General features: G+C 41.5%; 1 long non-coding RNA gene across 2 annotated transcripts; it reads right to left on the minus strand.

The window, feature by feature from the left end:
- Nucleotides 1–1423: 1423 nt before the first annotated feature.
- Nucleotides 1424–12823, minus strand: LOC144340655 (uncharacterized). Of its 2 annotated transcripts, none has more exons than XR_013416900.1 (6): nucleotides 12784–12823; nucleotides 10122–10188; nucleotides 8938–9038; nucleotides 7595–7703; nucleotides 6697–6888; nucleotides 1424–1725 (listed from the first exon to the last, which is right to left on the minus strand). It is a non-coding gene; the product is annotated as an uncharacterized LOC144340655 (long non-coding RNA). The 2 variants fall into 2 exon arrangements; XR_013416901.1 differs by lacking the exon at nucleotides 1424–1725 and adding an exon at nucleotides 5908–6185.
- Between the last annotated feature and the right edge of the window lie 6925 nt (nucleotides 12824–19748).

Below are 19748 nucleotides of genomic sequence, written 5' to 3' on the forward strand. Positions count from 1 at the left end.
GCACTAAAGTTGTATCCATCAACACGAATAATTTTCAACACCATAATGTTGAATCAAAAAACAGCTAAAGAATAAGTATAGTATTATGCCACTAATAGAAAGTTTTAAATTTAAAAAAAACTGTATCATACACTATCATATATTTTATAATTGTATTATAGTAAAAGTACAAAACCATACCTGGGAAGGATAAATATTGAATTCATCATAATAGTGGGAGAAAAATTGAGATCAAGGAGAAGTTTGTAAGGGCAATTAATTGCCTCAATGTTTTATACCACCAAAAAATATCTAAAGCAAATATGGAATCATGTTAAGACTTAATAAAGATGTGTGGTAGATATATATGTCTACTTTACATTAACAACTATTCATGTGGGGGTACTTGAAATCTTTCATAATTTAAAAAACATTTTCTAAAATAAATTAAGTTTATGATTTTTTAAATGAAGAGTCTTCTCTAGTTTTTAAAATCACATTAATAAACATAAAATATAATTAAATTGATATTTCTTAAATTTAGATGTGGAGAAGAATAAAACTTTTAAAAACAGAAAAATTGTATTGATAGAAGGATTCTCTTCAGAGATTGAGGCAGAGGAACAGGCATTTCTCCGACATCACCAGAAACATCCCAGAGAAATACTCTGGGATGGTTACCAACATTGACACTGTTCCATTATTGATCCCAGCCCACATCTTATTTGTTTATTAGTGAAATTCACCATGGTTAACTCACATTGATGACTTTGGAAAAAAAGAGAAGCATCCTGGGGGAGGGAGATGGAACAGGGATGAGAAAAAGGTGCCTCATTGTGAATGAGGACCCAGTGGCATGGTAGGAAAACCACCATGCTATGTTTAAGCTCTGAAAACTTTCACAAAATATTAATAGGTATTAATCTTCTTTCCTACTATAATTTAAATTCAGTGAACTTTAATCTTTTTTTTATTATACTTTAAGTTCTAGGGTACATGTGCACAATGTACAGGTTTGTTACATGTGTATACATGTGCCATGTTGGTGTGCTGCACCCGTTAACTTGTCATTTACATTAGGTGTATTTCCTAATGCTATCCCTCCCCCCTACCCCCTCCCCACAATAGGACCTGGTGTGTGATGCAGTGAACTTTAATCTTAAGTGTAAAGTCTAAACTCTTTCCTATTTAAGAAGTTTTTGCATATATTGATTTGCCACACATATATCTAATTTTTTGTTATTAAAGAGATAGTATTATGTTCTTCAAATATAGCTAATGATTCCTTGATTAATCAAGAAAAGAAAAAGCAACCCTTTTGATTCCCTTGCTTATTTTTTTATCTAGCTCTCATTTCATTATTAATAGGACAGTTCCCAGAATGTGGGCAGAAAAAGGGAAAGGATATTAAACATAATTACAGGAATTTTGACATGAGTAGAAATTGAAACTATTAAATATTTTAATTTTATGGTAACATACTGATTTTATGTATTCATTTTCTGTATTTTATTCTATCCCAGCAATGAACTTATAGTTAATTTTGGTATTAAGTATCCCATCATATTTATAAATGCCCTGCATATTATTTACAAACACCTTATGCCAAAAATGGAGCATTTAAGATGTGGATCAGTTGATGAGTTCTATAATCTGGCTCAAACTATATCATCCTGATACTGCAATCAGTGTTGTCCTCCTGTTAGTGAAGCTCAGTCCCATCAGGATGTTTATCACCTGCAGCAACTCAAGAAGAATCAGAGAGTAAATGAGATTAAGACAGAGTACTGCACTTGGTCTAGTGGGAATATGTATAATAAATAAGTAATTGTCAAAGTAACAGGATATTTAAAGTGACCTTTTTCCTGGGACTCAAATCTAAGGTCACACATACACACACACAGCTGAAAGTAGACCAGATAAGTCCTCAGGGCTTATTAAGAATCATCCAATCTAGTTTTACAAAAGAAAAGATTACTGAGAGTAAAGAAGGCTGAGAAAGACCCTGGGAATTTACGCAGGGAGGGGTGAGTACCATGACTTCTCCCTCCAGAAGTAAGCAGGGATTCCATGAGAATGTCTCCTAGATGTTGGGAAACAGGCATCTCCACACCTTGGCTGGGCATCTGCTTAGGCAAAGGGCTGCTGATCTGCCCTCTGTGGGCTGGAGGTAGGAGAGAAAAGAACTGGGAAGACAACAGCAAGGCAGGTTCCCCACTATTGTGTGCACCAAAGACGCATGACTCTTCCTTGCATGGCATCCAGGAAGGGGTCCCACCTGAGCCATGTTGCATATGTGCCATGCTGGGGGCTGGCCTGGCCACCCAGACCACTTTCACACACAGCAGGAGACTGTGGGGTGGTCCACAGAGGAGGGAGCTGAAAGAAGGTTCTAAGAGGTCACAAAGAGATGATCTCCCATAAAGAAAACTGCACAGTGGAGTCAGAGTCCGCTGAAGAATTCACAGCACTAGAGAGAGCCCACAGTTGTGTGTGTGTGTGTGTGTGTGTGTGTGTGTGTGTGTGTGTGTGTTAACGCTAGCATTAGCCAGTGGAACCAGCATTAGCCCAGAGACGAACTTCAGCTGGAGCCAGAAATTCCAAAACTTCAGGAGAGCCTCATTGCTCTCCTGGCCCTTTTTTCCCTCCCCAACCCAATGAAACTAGGGCCAGAGGACAGGGGAAGAGATGTGAAAGAGGAGGGGCCCCTGCTGAAAACCTCAGGCCCCAGCTGGGGATGAGGGTTGGGTGGAGGAGAGTAGAGAACACGTTTTAAATTGAACTGGTATGGATTTTTAATAACTGAAAAGGATTACAGACCTAAGAAATCTGCCTGAGATGTAATTAAGGGATGAAACTGATAGAGTTAAGAAAAAAATGATTAAGGTGATAACTAAAATAAATAAAACAAAACCATGTGCTGTTCATCCCTGTACCAAGTTCAGACTATACAATAAATGAATTGCATAGATTGGCTGGGTATTGGGCAGGAAGCAAGGGTGATGTGGGAGCATGTAGAAATGGCCAGTGCAAGGGAAAAATTGTAGGATGAGAAGGAATTAACCAGGCAAAGGTTGGGAACAGCCTGAAGCCAGGAGAGAGGAGTAAATCCAAGGAATCATGGTCATGGCTGATATGGCTGTATTGCTCCATTGATCCATTAATTCAACCACATTCAACAGATAAACCAACTGTTTGCTCAGTTATTTTTTCTTCCTATATTCCTCTGCACTCTACCTTCACCCTCAAAGAAGTCAACCACATTCAGTGCCAATTTTTAAAATGAGCCCAAGTTGGAGGAATTGTAGGTAATGATTAAAAGCACAAGCTGTAGAGGCAAAATGCCCAAGTTCAAACCCTGCCAATGCCACTTAGTAACTAGGTCCTCCAGTTTCCTCATCTGCAAAATGGGATAACAGTTGTATCTTCCTTTTGGCATAGTTGGAAAGATTAAATGAGGTAGCTAGTATAATGCCTGTCATTTGGCAAAAGTACAAATAAATGACATTACATGATGAACTGATTAATGTATGGCAAAGCCCTTTAAAATGTAAATTACAGATGTCTAAGTCATTATCATGCTTGAGTTTTGACTGTATTTAAAGCCATGAGACAATTCTCTCGTGGACATAAACTTTCTGAAGAAAAACATTAAGTATTTGTGTGCAGGTGCTGCACAAAACTCATAGAGCAGAGAGAACTCAAGAAAAATTCCTATTTGCTTGACAAGAAATTTATTCTTACATGGCTATTTGAAACATTTTCAATATATGAAGCATAATCAAACACATAAATACATATATAATGGCCAATAACCTATAAGCAGGTACAAATAATACACTTTGAAGTATACATAATGAATATATTTCACAAATGGAACTTCATTTTAACATTCTAACAAAATCATTCTATTGCTAAACTGGTGTCAGGGTTACTTGAATCATAACTATGCACATAGTAGGTGCTCAATAAATCTTTGAAGATAATGGCAATGTAATGACTCCTGTATATTCAAGGAGTTTTTGTTTTTTGGTTTTTGTTTTTTGCCTCAATAAATGACTTCTTTCAAACTGGTTTCCAAGTGTGTTTACATCTTACATGAATTTCATTAGTACAGGGCCACACTGAATCACTGTCATGAGTAACCTAAGGACAAAAATCAGAATCACCATTTATTTTTTCCTGACTCTTATTAAAAATAAAACTGCACCATGAATTTTGAACAAATCTAATGCATAAATACATATTTTGGGTGATTCAATGCCAGTATATCCAATTCAAATGTCATCGTATTATAAAACCAACTGATGGCCATCATTCGTGTACACTCTCAATACCTGTGAGTTACTTCACATCCCTTTCCATTTTTCCTTAAATGGAAGAAACTGAAATCCAATAATCAATACTTCCTTCTACCCACCCTAAAGGAAAACCACTCTGAGCCTGCAAGCCAACAGTCACAAAGTTGCCATCATTTTATGAGCTCTGTTGCCTTGTTTAGGCATTCAGTCTTGGTGACCCGGAATTAGTACCTTGATGCCCTCCTCAAACAACTGGAAGTATTTCCTGCAGAAAGCCCGCGATCTGCCTAAGAAGGGATCGTCACCAGATAAGCTATGATGCATATTTCGTCAGTGAAAACAGTTGAATAAAAGCAAACTTCAACCTTCAAGAAAAAAACAAAATTGGAAGCAACATATGTTTTGTTTTGTTTTGAGACGGAGTCTCGCTCTGTGGCCCAGGCTAGAGTGCAGTGGCACGATCTCGGCTCACTGCAAGCTCCACCTCCCGGGTTCACGCCATTCTCCTGCCTCAGCCTCCTGAGTAGCTGGGACCACAGGCTCCCGCCACCACGCCCGGCTAATTTTTTTGTATTTTTAGTAGACACAGGGTTTCACTGTGTTAGCCAGGATGGTCTCAATCTCCTGACCTCATGATCCGCCCGCCTCAGCCTTCCAAAGTGCTGGGATTACAGGTGTGAGCCACCGCACCTGGCCGGAAGCAACCTACGTTAACCAGCAGAAGTGTACACTTGTCATCTATCTACTGCACACTTATAAGTTCTTGCCATTTTTGACACATGGAAGTATGCTATTTTATAGAAATAGAATGGCCCCAGTCTAGAAAAGAAATGGAGGTGGGGAATTAGAATAACAGAACTTCACAGTGACATGCAGTTTGGTCTGCACAATTGCAGATAATGAAAGAGAGAGAGAAAATATATAGAAACTTTTTTTTTTATTTTTATGGATTTAGTGGTGCAAGTGTAGCTGTGTTACATGGATATATTGCATAGTGGTGAATTCTACGCTTCTGGTATACCCATCGCCTGAATAGTGTACATTGTACCCAGAAGGTAATATTTTATCCCTCACCCCCTTCCGACCCTCACACTTTTTGGAGTCTCCAGTGTCTATTTTTCCACTCTATATGTTCATACCCACTGTAGAAACATACTGAGATGGAATTAACAGATGGGCCACAAGGCTAAAAGATGGGTCGAAAAGCTCGATTATAGTACAAGTCAACTCAAAAGTACTGATCGAGTTCTTGGGTCATCAGAATGTGCCAGATAATGACACTGCTCATTTCCTAAGGGTTTACTCTGCTGCAGGCACTGAGTCAAGCACCACACCTCGGCTCTTGGTGTAAATTATCCCTCTGAATCTTCGGAACCTTTTCATCAGCACAGACGCTCAAAGCAGTTCAGAGGGAAGAGGGACGCTTAGAGGCATAAGCTGACACACCCTGGTAAATGGGGTCCAGGGGACAAGCTCCAGACTCCTTCCCCCAAGAAAGGTATCAGGGCTTCATGATTTGTGGGATTGGGATTGAGGCAGAATCAGTGTTGTGTACCCATGAAACATTGGGACAATTTTTCTCCACAATCTTTGATTGACAAGATGCCTAATTTCAAAACCACTACCATGAATTTAGAAAATACTTTAATGAAATCTTATTTTCTTAATGTATATTTGAGATTGGTAATAGACATACAGTGTCATACATGTAGTGACTCAGGGGACAGACAATGCCTGATACATGCAGAGTGCCCATCTAGCCAAGCAATAGGGCCCAAGGGTGCTGGTGGATAACAGAGTGGAGACAGAAGTCCCAGACTCCACGTTCTGGCTGGGTATTCTTGATCACTCTGAGCCTCAGTTTTCTTCTTCTGGAAAATGAGGGTGGTAATACCTCATAAGTTACTTCAAAGATGAAGTAAGATGGCGTGTATTAGGTGAATCATGGAAAATTGCTTAGATACAACCATTTTTTACCTACAAGAATGGCAGTTGCTATGGTTCAACCTGTTACACATACAGTACTCCACACAGTCTGACACATTGGAAGGATTTGTTAAATCCTAGTGGGATGGAATAATGAGGAGTTACAGGTTCATGGACCCTCAGCAATAACTCCTTCCCACTCGTTCTGCCCACCCAAGAGTCTATGGCCATCAGTAGAGAACAGGAAGCTGAAGAATCCATTAGAAAAGAATTTATACAATTGGTTTTGCTACCACAGATGACATTGTTGGTTAGGTGGAAAGTTGAAGTGGTTAATAAGGGCTCAGGGTTGATTGAATGTATTGCCTGGATCCCCTCTGCCTTGTGGCTGTGCAGCTAGGGGTTGGCACCATCAACTAAGCACATTTCTATTGCACTTGAAACTCGGGTGGGTGAGAGGAGGACTAAAGCAGGGAAAGGGTGGTAATACCTCTATATGGCGTCACATGGAAAAAGCCAGCCAAGGATGGGCATAGAAGTTCAAGATTTCACAGCCTGCAGAGCTCATGCAGGACACATTCTTGGGATACTTTGGTTGTAATCAAATCTGTCCTCTCTTTCCTCCTTCATAGCAAAAACTGTCAATTGGTGGATCACTATTGGATTCTATTCCAGATGGCAACTTAGTGAAGGGAGAGAAAGAAGGAGGGCATCATGCAGGATGGCAGGTAGCCAGGTTCTAGGCTATTGATTGACATGGCTCCTGTTATTTTATTCTAAGGTTGGAAGGTTGTTTTGTCCCACTTTTTTAATATTATCACAAGTACAAATTCAGGATTTGTATCAGTCAGGCACCACCTGCCAGGACTCAGTACAGCTTATTCACTGACAAATACACAAATCCCTTGATTTCTTCCTTTCCCTTCTACATAGAAAATGCATTTGTCAACATAAAAAATGCTGGGAAGCAAATCTTCATGAATAGAAGACTTTTGCATTAGTCTAAGATTTATTTATGTTTAATAGTCATCAAGGTCTTACAGTATATTCTTAATAAGCTTCATAATTTTCTGATATTTTAAAAACCCACAAAGTGACATTTACATAATAATCCTAAAACTTGCAGAAAATTATAGTTGCTAGTATAAAATCATTTAAATATCATAACCTTATAATTTACCTTATTGTTCACTTGGTGCAGTAATAATTAAGAGATTCATTCTACATATACAGTACTTTTTTGAGAGCCTGATATAAAAACAAATATCTAATTCATGTCATTAAACAGCTTATAGTTTAATTGGTTATTATAGTTATTTTCAAACAATGATACATGAGAAAATATAGAGTCCATGGCCCTACCCACCAAAAGTTCTGATTTAGCGTACCTGGGAGATGGGTGCAGTGCAGAAATCAGCATTGACAAGGAGGGTGCAGGGTTCATGACACTCTTGGAGAAGTGCTGATTTATAAGCTAGAGAAAGTTGACTGAAAAGTCTTGGGTTACACAGACACATCACTGTTAGTGCTTTCAGCTTTTCCCTGAGTTCTCTTACATCATGCAAAGTAACACTAAGTCATAGATACTAACAGCAAAAAACCCTCTCTAAGAGGCTCCTACTTGATTATGGAACAAATGCTGTATTAGGACTTACTCATAGCAAAGCTCCAGTTCAGCAATTCTATCTAACACGAATAGATATACTTTAAGTCCGTTTGATTTAAGCCCTTTTCATTTCACACTCTCCTTTGGTAGACACCAACAAGAGCCACAAACCAATGCCTACACAGACCTTCACATTCCGGAAGACCAATATGAATTCACTGTCTGACATTCTCTTTCCTAGCTCTCTAACCCTATTCCTTTAGCATCTTCTAAGGTTTTGACAAGGTTTGGTTCTGTGTCCCCAACAAAATCTCACCTTGAATTGTAATAATCCCCAAATGTCATGGGAAAAACCCAGTGGAAGGTGATTGAATCATGGAGGCAGATTTTTCCCATGTTGCCCTTGTGATAGTGAATAAGTCTCATGAGATCTGATGGTTTTATAAAGGGAATTCCCCTGTACATGTGCTCTTGCTTGCCGCCATGTAAGACATCCCTTTGCCCTTCCTTCATCTTCTGCCATGATTATGAGGCCTTCCCAGCCATGTGGAGCTGTGACGCCATTAAACCTCTTTTTTTAATAAATTACCCAGTCTCAGGTATGTCTTTATTGCAGTGTGAGAACGGACTAATACTGGTTTATTTCCCAAACCATTGATTTCCCACGTGATTTCCCAAATCATTTCCACTGCTCCTCTCTGGATCCAGACCACATTCTCTAAATCTTAAGGTAACTGACAACCAGCGCTACCATTAGCCCATATAGCAACTTTATGTGAATTAGAAAATGGTGCCCATTCCTAAGACACTTCACTTCTTGTCATAAATTCTGATTTTGTCAGGACAGGTAACTGCTCTCTGCTAGAAGTTTGTCCTAATAAGTATGCAAATATTAAATGCCTCTAGTTTGCCATGCTCTGCCTGCACACCACATAGGGTGGCCCTGGAAATGCCTCCAGTTTGCCATGCTCTGCCTGTGCACCATAGGGTGGCCCTGGAACGTGAGCTTTGGGGTCATTTCTGTTGTTTGTTGAAAATTTTCCACTCTAGGTTCAAACACTGATTATTTCTCCCTATCAATGAAAGGGAGGTAGAATAGATCTTTGGGTGGTGATTATGACTTACATCTTCAAGCAGAATTCTATTTTTTACTTCACTTGCTGCCTTGTGGGTGGAGTGTTTGGAATAAGTTGGATTACTGGGAGATTAGTCTTTTTGTAGGCATCCTATTTATGGGAAAAAAAGGATAGTGTCAGTTCAAGTTCTCACCATTTAACTGGAGAAAAACGTAGGGTGGGTAAAATCTGCATATACACAATGGCAAAGAAATATTTTGTCAAGAAGTAAACTACGGTACACAGGGATGAGTAATAACGTCTATAGATGTGCCTTAATCTACAAAATGAAGTGGAGAATTAACGCAATCAAGCTTTCTTTCTTTTCTCCCTCTCGTTCTCTCCCACTCTCCTCACTTTCAAAGAAAAGTACCCATATGAATAATTGAGGCAAGAGGAGTTTTTTTCCTTGAATAATTCAGGAAATTGCCTCAATTTTCCTCTTCACTTTTCACTACATTTACTTATGTAGACTCAGACCATATCTACATAATGAGACTCTATTGCTACAGTACAATGAACAAGGTATTTTTTCTTTTGCCTTAGTTTTTCAATTGTTGACGTGATACTTAACTGTATCAACCATACATTGATCTGATTTCTTAAGAGAAAAAAAAAAGGATTAGCCTGGCCATCGTGGCCTTGCCTGCCCCACCCACCTTAGCTCTAGGTGCCTGCACCAGGTGGTTGGTGATTTCAAAGCAATGAGCAGTATTCTGTCTAGTAGTGTATGTTATGATGTTATTCACAAGGTTGACTTGTTCATTTGTAAATAAGTAGGATCTCGATTTTAATTCTGGGAAACTGGAAAGGAGATGATGTAAGAATGTCTGCAAGTTTCTTTTGAAAGCCAACAGAAAGTTGATTGTCATAAGAACCATTGTGGATTCTGTAATAGAAATTTGGTTTTGAATTCAGAAATGGCTTCGGGTCACCACCAGACCCATGTCTCAATTTAGGGAGCCTGGCTTATATCAGTAATTTTTCTGAAGCCAGACCTAACAGACTTATAGATTTCTGTTTATTTAGATGTTTTTTCATTATTTCAAGTGTTTCGACATGTTTGATGCATTTACAAATATTTTAATGTTTTTTCACTCTTGTTGCTATACTCTTCGTGGGAACTTTCCCATTTTATTGTTTCTGAATAATCTTTTCTTGCTAACAAAGTGCTTACAAGACATAAACCCAAACCTTGCTTGATCCAGAGGTTTCCTCTGGACAACACGTCCATAGCTGCTGGCTCCAAAGGCAGCATTTCCTGCAGAAAATCAAGTACGTTTCTCCCAGAGCCAGAGTGTGGCTTCATGTCCCATCCCTGGCTTTATTAAACGTGGCATGAGCCCTGGATGAAAATCAAGCCTGGCCCAGCAGGCAGCTGAGTCATTAAATATCACCACTGTTAACATCCACATGGCATTTGTGGGCTTACTCTGAAACAATCGATTCTCTGTCCTTGGGTTCGAATTGAGCCCTTTGCCTTCCTCTCATTATCTATTCCTCCCTCCAGCTCTGTTTTTCCCTTAATTCAATTTCTTTTTTTCTTTTTTTGTCTTTCCTTTCTCCACCTTTCTTTTTTTTTTTGTTGTTATAAACACATTTTTTCTCTTTCAGTCTTTACCTTTTTATATCTTCAATATATTCTTTTCCTTTAATTTTCTTGTAAAAATATTTTTTGCCCTTGGCCCAACCCCAGTACACATAGGAATGCTCTCCAGCCTCTTGCTTTCCTATTGGAAAAGTTTATCTAGCCAGGAAGGCTTCTCCTTCAACCCAAACTCATCTCTCTCCCTGCCAACTGAGGAAGCCCTTTCTCACCTTCTAGGCTCTCACCTCAGCTCTCAGAGGGCAGCAGTCTTCCTCTATGTCATGTGGATTGTTAAGGGCATGGACTTGAGGGGGAGATAGACCTGCACTGGAGCCCCAGCTTTTTGATCACCAGCAAGTTACATAAATCCCCAGGCCCTCAGTTTCCTCCTCTATAAAATGGGGTAATCCCAAGTATTGCTGCTGTGAAGATTAAATGAAGCAATGAATGAGAGCACTTAGCATGATCCTGACCTGCAAGCTAAGGCTGAGTGAACACTTCAACAGGCCAGGCAGTGGGCTAAGCTCAGTGCTGGAATTACGGCATCTCACAGCAATGCTATGGGTTACGTATTCCTTATCCACATCCTCTCAATAAGATTGACGAAAACCAAAGGAAGTGTTCTAGTGAAGATCTCCATGATAATTACAACCATAAGGGCTGGCCCCTGGTGAACAATGGCTGTGGACCAAGCTCACTTGTAATGGACAAGAAGTGAGCCTCATGGTTACTAATCTGCATCCCAGGGCAGTGTCTGTCTCAGCTACTTGGCAGACTCCTCTACCTGCTTCAACCCTTGGAAACTAGATTTGGGTGCAATGAGGAGGGGCACAGCAGCCTCACATGTGCTGACAGAAATGTGGCACCAGACTGAGTGCGATGGCTCATACCTGTAATGCCAACACTTTGGGAAGCTAAGGCGGGTGGATCACTTGAAGTCAGGAGTTTGAGACCAGCCTGGCCAACATGGTGAAAACCTGTGTCTGCTGAAAATACAAAAATTAGCCAAGTGTGGTGGCAGGCACCCGTAATCCCAGCTACTCAGAAGGCTGAGGCAGGAGCATTGCTTGAATCCAGGAGGTGGAGGTTGCAGTGAGCCAAGATCGTGCCACTGCCACTGTACTCCAGCCTGGGCGACAGAGTGAGACTCTCCAAAAAAAAAAAAGAAGGAGAAAGAGAGAAAGAAAGAGAAGGAAGGAAGGAAAGAAATTATAATATCAAAAAAAAAAAAAAAAGAAACATGGCAGCACACTAGGAGCAGCAGGGGAAGTCACCAAAAGTCTCAAAACTTGCAGAACAAAGAAAATGCAAGTGTAATTGAGGCTTAACCAGGTGCTGCTGCTCTTCTGGACTGCCCTGTCACTGTACTCACCTTCTATGGGGGCCACCTCTGGTAGACCCCCAAGGACTTAGCAGGACATGGTTTGCAGACTTCAGCTACAGGCAAATGAAGACATTTTCGACATCATTCACAGTAAGATGTCTTTGAAAGTTTAACCTCTGGTCCACTATGGCCTATCCTAAATGGGTAATCAGACCTGCAGGTATTAATTAAACTTATGGTTCCATTTATTGTAGGACTCTGGGGATTGAGCAGACAGCAAATAGCAATAAGTACTTCTGAATGTTCTCTTTGGTTTAATTACTGTACCACAGTTAGTCCATCAAACTGATGTACAATCAACAAGGTTGTATTTACTCTATACTGCTCATTTAGTGTGAGAATACTCGGGAGCTGCCAACACCTTTCTCTGATTTCGTCTGAGTCCACTGGGGAATCAAAGCAGGACCAGCCTGTGGAGGCTTTAATCTAACCTATCACAGATCAGTTCAGCAGGGAGTGCCTCTTCTTCCAGCATCTTTCTTTTTAGACATAACCTTGATTGTTGCTGGATGTTCTTCTGTTCTAACCCCGTCATCAGATGCAGCCCCAGCAGAACAAAGAGAAGAGTAGGTTTTCCCAGCATCCTCTGGTTTCCAAGGCTTCATATACCACTAACAGGGAACATTAAAAGTATAGATTCCTAAAACCCAAAGGGACCTTAGAGGTTATCTAATTCAATGGCCTCACTTTATACAAGATGAAACTGAGACCAGAGAAACAAAATGGCTCAACTAAGGTCACACGATGTCGGAGTAAGGGAATTTGAAGTTGCAACAGAGACCCACTCAAGCTAGCTGAGTTTAGTAAAGGAAGATTCATTATAAGAGTACAGGGGACTCTCAAAGGATTCAGTGGGACCTTGCAAGAAGTGGAATGCCACCAACCTCTCCCCTCTGCTTCCTCCTGAGTGTCTCCCAAGCTCTTCATTCTTGTCCCTCGTGACTTCAGATTGCATGTGGCTCTGAGTTGCCATGGTACCAAAATCTGATCCCATCTTCCAGCTTCAGTGCCTAGCACACAGGTCTCATGTCTCTTTAAATTTTGCAAATTGTTTGATTGGCTTATCTTGGGACTAAATTTCAAGTATGATGATGCAATTAATTACAGCCGAGAGCATGTACCACCTAGGCTCCCTCTTCACCATGGACTGGGGGTGGGGGAGTTCCAACAAAGCATTAAGATATAAACGGACACCCAGAATAGTAGTAGAGCCCACACCAATATCCAGATTTTCCAACTCTGCATCCAGGACCCTTCCTACCACATTACGCCTACTCTAAATATCAGACCAAGTATTGCCCTTCACTAGAAGATAAACGGAGTTTGCAGCTAGGATTACTTTGGAAACAGTGGCTCTGTAACGGAGGCCTTCCAGTGGCTGCCTATGAAACATCAAGAAACCATTGCAGCAGTTACCTTATATTTTGATTCCCTATCCATAATACAATTAGAGAGAGAGAAACAGAGAGACAGAGAGAGAGAGACAGAACATCAAGAACAAATAAGAATAATCAAAACACAAACGTTGGGCTTCCTTCTCAATAATCCCATGAAAACCACATCTTAGGGGCCTTAGCAGAGCCCTTACCTGGGTAAGTAATTGAACAGATGAGAAAAATGCCTTCACATCACCTTTCTCTCCTAGAATAATCCAAACATAATTTTCACATTTGATCCTCTAGTATCTAAACTACTTCAATTTGCTATTATTGTTAAGGAAGGAACAAACCGTGCCATTTTAAATTGAGATTTCAATTCTCTTTCTATTTCCTCCTTCTCATCAGACTAGATTTCCTTCTTAGTGAATGAAGCCAGGTACAACACATTCATTCATATTTCTCTCTTGACCTAACTCTTCCTGGACTTCCTGATTCCAGAAGGCAGTCTTATCTTACAGGTAAAATAAGAGACAACTTAAATGAACCCATGCAGATAGTAAAAGCAAAATATGTATTGGGTGAGATCTTGTGTTGCTATCTTCAAAAGGAAAATCATGTCACTGGGAAAGGTACTGAGCTGGTGGTTGGGAGAACTGAGCTGTAGTCCTGGGTGTGGAGCAAACTAGTTGTGGGAAAAAGACAACGTTGCTTTGGGAGCTGAGTGTGGTATTGTGCAGAGTGAAATCAGTGATCTCTTTTTTCAGACATGCCCAGCTACACCGTCATGAGCCCTGGTCACTCTAGAAGGTGCTGTTCACTCCCCAGGCCACACCACTGGGAATGACCAGTATGTGGCCAAGGCAGCCTGAACCAGAAAGCAGAAACTCTTATTCGGCTCCCAACTCTGGGATCCGCTACCTTGCACAGGCCATTTGCCCTCTCACCCTTTTCCTCACTGAGAAACAGGGAATTTGGAACAGAACAGTAGATCTTGGCCTTTCCAGATTTTAGGCTCCTTTGAAAAATGTGGTAGATGCTATGAATCCTCTCTCCAGAGAAACCCACACACACCTTAAGGGTTATGCATGATTTCAGGAGGCTCATTTAACCACCTAAAGCCTGTCTTTGAACTTGATTTGTTTATTCATTTGTTTCTTTGTTAGTTACTCTGTTGCCCAGGCTGGAATGCAGTGGTGCAATGACAGTTCATTGCAGCCTCAACTCCTGGGCTCAAGCGACCCCCCTTCCTCAGCCTCCGGAGTAGCTAGGACTATGGGCACATGTCACCACACCCAGCTAATTTTGCTTATTTACTTTTTTAAAGACAGGGTCTTGCTATGTTGTCCAGGCTTGTCTTGAACTCCTGGACCCAAGCAATCCTCCCATCTCGGCCTCCCAACATGCTGGGTTAACAGGCATGAGCCACCACACATGGACTTGAACTTGGTACTGACTCATAAACCCTAAGTTAATTTCCATTGAACTAGACAACCTTTAAGGCATGTCCAGCTCTGGGAGTCTGTGAATACCAATTATCCCCAAGTCTGCCTATGGCATAAAAGAATTTCAGCACTTTGTGCAACGTGAGAGATCATCAACTCTATTCTCTCCTTTTGCAGATGAAGAAACTGAGGGCTAGAGAGCCTGAACTGGTTGTCTATGATCACAGAGCCTATAGAGCTGGGACTAGAGCCTCCATCATCTGGTGTAGGTTGCATGGCATTCTGAGGTGGGTGCTGCAAAGCATTAGCAATGTCTGACTACTGGAGGATCATGAAGATACGGCTCTTCCTCTGGCAGTTCTCTACTTGCCAGGCCCTTGTGGCTGTGATCTCCTGATTTAAGAGAGCTGATCAGACATTGTCCTGGAGTTCCCTGCATTGCAATAAAAGACCAGATACCACCTTGAGACATTTTGGTTGCAATATCACCCAGCACTGGACGTCAGTGAGCAGCCAAACCTGGTTTCATTTCAAAAGGCAGACGGAAGCAGTGCTCATGTGTGGTTCCTAATGGCACCGTCTGAATTCCACTGATGCCAGCCAATCCGGGATAAGAAAATGCACATCATCTCTTATTAGTGAGATCTGTAGCTTGAGAAAATAACAGAAAGTTCGGTTATGCCCTGTCTCACCTGAAACCTCAGCTTTTTGATAATCGCACTCCAGAGTTGTGTCACATTCCATAAATCACACGTATAGAGGAAGGCTTGAAGCATTTTCTCAAGTGTGTATAAAATCCGGAGTTCTTTTTTTTTTTTTTTTTCTTTTTTGCCAGTCTCGACGAGCAGTGGGTGTCTGGGTGGGCGGATTGAGTGACACGTTAGTGAGAAAGTTCCCTCCCCTTGAAGAGCTCCTCGAAAAAGGAGTCAGAGAGATATCATTTGAGAAAGTGACAGGCAGATCATGTAGCCTCGGCGCCGAGGAAAAAGGGTTTAAATCTGTCAGAATCCTGAATTCAGAACAGCGCTGGTATCGAGAAGGGAGTGAACCGAACCTCACTAACCTCTCTGTCAGCGCCGGTTTTTTATTTCATGCAAACCCCTGGAGGAGCATCTCAAATCGCTCCTTCTTCTCTTTCAACATCCTGCAGCTAAAAACGAGATCCCAGCAGCTACACAGCAAGAGGGGCATTCTTCACCTCCCATTTGTTCCCAAGGAAGTCTCCCCCCATTCCTCGCCCTCCCTGCACTGGCTGCAAAGGTCTCCCAATTATCTCCTCTACCTGCCACATTAGAAAGTAAAGTACGTGAGTTGCCAGAAATCCAGCGAGTCTGAGGACATGCCACAGTGGCACAGCCATGACATGAGAACAGATGGAAAACTTCTCAGGAACAAAATGTGCACACAAAAAAATGGATTCTGGCTTTGAAGTGGATATTCACGGTGCAGCTTTCAAGTCTTCTGAAAAACCCAAACTCAAACCTGACCTACTTAGGCAGTGTTCTTATTTATGTCTCAGACGAAGGAGCTGCATATGTAGCAAATGAGAACTATTCATCCCCCACGCCCATTTCTTTATGTTTATAGAGCAGAGCAAATTTTGCTTTTTAATTTCTCCCCAGATTGTCTCCATGAAAGTGGATATCTACGTTAAACTCTGGTCAAAATCTGTACGTTCCCGTCCGCATAAATGCATTCACATTTTCATTGAGTGTGTGGGTTAATACCGTTTAAAAGAAAAAGAATGAGACTACAGTTGATCCATGTTTGTCATCTTAGTTGGCAAACCAGCTGCATGGCGTCTCTATTATTAATGCTGCAGTTCAGATTTACTGATGTTCCAACATGCAAACAGTGTAAATTTCTGCTAGAGAGCCTACATGAGCAAAGCAAAGTATAGAATTGAGGCTATTACCTAGTTGTCTCAAGCCAAAATAGACATTAGTTTCAATTATCTGGGTTTCCAGGAGAAAGCCTTTTAACCTTCATTATCAGGATAATTACTTCAACTCTCACCCTTTGTACATGCAATCAAAACCGTAAAGTTTTAATCCCAGTGGCAGACAGTCACCTCAAATCTGTCTTACCATACACATGCAAAGTGCACACCTTCTAAAGAGGACGTGCATTCTTGTAGCTCTGTTTAAAGGTGTCCTCCAAAGAGGAACTGCTCTTTAGCAAAGCGGTTGACACAGGATGTCGCATCACTCAGCAGTGAGTCAGACCCCCTTGGATTTTGTCAGAAACAGAGAAAGCCAGCTTTAGGAATCCAGGGCCGAATGTTTCCATGCACGCTGAAACATATTCTTTTTCTTCCTGATGAATGTGTTAATCCTGCCCCTTCTTCTTTTTCTAATGTGTCAAGTTTTTTGTCTCTCACTATGTTGCCCAGGCTGGTCTCGGACTCCTGACCTCAAGCGATCCTCCCATCTTGGCCTTCCAAAGTGCTGGGAATACAGGTGTGAACCACCTTGCCCAGCCCCACCTCCTCTTATTGAATAGGGAAGGGTTGGATGAATAGCAGCTGAGAATAAAGAAATAATGTATGGAGTCTTATTATATGACGTACTTTCTCTTTCAATTCTCAAAACGAGTTTATGTTCAGTGTTTAACAGTACATTTTTATCAGTCCAACTCTCATCTTTTCAATTAAGCAAATGAGTATTGCAGCCCTGGGGCATGGTCCTGGCTGTGACTCCCAGCACCTGCATTCTCCTGAGCTGCAGTCACCGGAGCCAGAGTCTCCTGCACATGGTACTCTGGCATCAACATCATCATCACCATCACCCTCACCACGAGGACCCTCAGCAATGATCTCACCTGAAACTGTGACTTCAGTGTACACACCTTCCTGTCCCCTCACTCCTGGCCTGGACCACATCCCCTTCCTAAGAAGTTGCTCTAACCTGAACAGAAAGCCCTCCTCCCTCCTCTCAGGAAAAGACGAGCTCCATTTCTAGGTAACACTGCTGAGTCTGTGCCTGCAAAGTGGGCATCCCCTACTCAGCCTACTTAGCCCAGCAACGTTAGATGAAAATAAATGCAGGTATCAGAGTATTTCTCTTACCTGCAGCTGGCTCCCAGGTCATGCTGTGTCAGAGCTGGCACCCTGATATTGGACTTCCCAGCCTCCACACTGAAAGAAATAAATTTCTGTTGTTTAAGCCATCTCATCTATGGGATTCTGTTATGGCAGCCGGAGGAGACTATGGAAAACACCCTCTGAGTTGCTCCACCCACCTTACCCCTTCTGAGCCCCACATTTCCCTTCTCCCAGTTATCGCCCCATCTGAGTATCTGGACTTGCTCTGAACTCAAAGATTGACCAGGAACCTACTATGTGCTTGATGTTTTGGGGCCAATTCTTGTAAGACCCTGTGCCCTCCAGTTAAACAACTGATATTGGCATCCCTGTGAGATGCTTATGGTCCGGCTAACATCAGCTGCGACTCTGGGTTCAGAGAGCAAAGTAAATGAAATACAGCTATGTTGGCTTCTGCCCCATTAGGAAAGGGAAAAATCAATGTTTGCCAAATGTAGAAGGACAAAATCAATAACGAAAGAAATTTTATTTTCAACCTTCTAAGGGAGTATTACGAAGAAGAGAGAGTGAAAATTATTATTATTTATTGATGTATATAGCACCTTCTGAAAGCCTCAAAGTGTTTTATAGAATTACAAAGTGCCTTCGCCCTTTTCTGCGCACAGATCGCTTTGTTCTGCTCCTGCGAAGCCCTCGCTAGAGGGGCAAGTGTAGGAAGCATTAGAGCAACATGATGCCACAGCAACAGGGGGAATTACTTAAAGTTGGCATCCTATTTATTTAGGGGAAAAAAACAGAAAGAAATAATTAGTAGCGCAGTGAGGTCAGCACACCCTCGTCTTGCAGAAAGTTCCTGAGGAAGACACCTCCTCTTCTGATATTTAGATGGCATCATAATATATGTTGTTTGACAGAAAGAGAAAAACCTCTCTCCACCCTTCTCCAATGTTCCTTCATTGGAACAAGCAGCACATTTGGGGAGAATCAGCCACCTGCTGCCAACATCTTAATGCAGTTCCTGGCAGAGGAGTTTTGATAGATAGATTCAAAGCCATGAGTGTAAACGACTGAACAAAACTTTCAGGGGGATAAGACGTCAAAGGAACGAGGCTACAGCAAGCAAGGCCTTCCGAGGTTGGCAGCTGTCTGAAAAATTCACAAAGGGAATAGTCAGAATGAAATCCTATAAGGGCAGAGCGATTTCAACTTTTCAAGTTCCTCTCACTTTGAACTTTGTAATGATCCGTTGAGAAAGAGAGGGCAGGAATCATTAACCCCATGTTACAGAGGCTCATAGAGTGTGGGTGACTTACCCCAATTCATTCAGCTATTTACTGGCAGAGCTAAGAATGAAACCTGGTCTCCAAGATTCTTAGAGCCAGAAAGAAGACGAGAGATCAAGAAGCTCAACTCTTTACCCCAAACAGGAATCCCTTCCACAGCACCCCTGAGAATCAGCAAATCTGGAATACTGAATTCATCACTTTGCAAGAATTGCATTTACTCTTTAAATTATTATTTGATCTTTTAATTATTAAAACACAAAAATGTACCTCCGTATGCTGTCCCCTGATTTCTCCTAATTCTGCCATCTAGTCTTATCCAATCTGTCTCACTTCCAGGTAAGGACCCTGCAGATGAGGAAGGCTGGAAGATGAGCACCCCTGTCCACTCTTTGACAAACATCTCCAGTTCCCTCAAGGGTTGTTCCTATATTGCTGTTTTCAGATATTTCCCTCTCCTACCCTGGACAGTTCCAATCTGTCTCTATTACACATTAAAATACTATGCTAAGAACTCCACAGAAATTCCAAATATCGTCTGACATCATGAGACAGTAAGAGTATTTCCTCTAGTTTTCTGGATACTACAAGACATGCTTTGAAGGGAATCTTCATTCACACTGTTGACTTCAAGTGATCTACTCAAAATCCAAGGTCTTTTCAGAGGAACTGCCAGATTTTCCAACCACCAGCACCCCATCC

The sequence above is a fragment of the Macaca mulatta genome, chromosome 4 (assembly GCF_049350105.2).
Source record: "Macaca mulatta isolate MMU2019108-1 chromosome 4, T2T-MMU8v2.0, whole genome shotgun sequence".
NCBI classification, from domain to species: Eukaryota; Metazoa; Chordata; class Mammalia; order Primates; family Cercopithecidae; genus Macaca; species Macaca mulatta.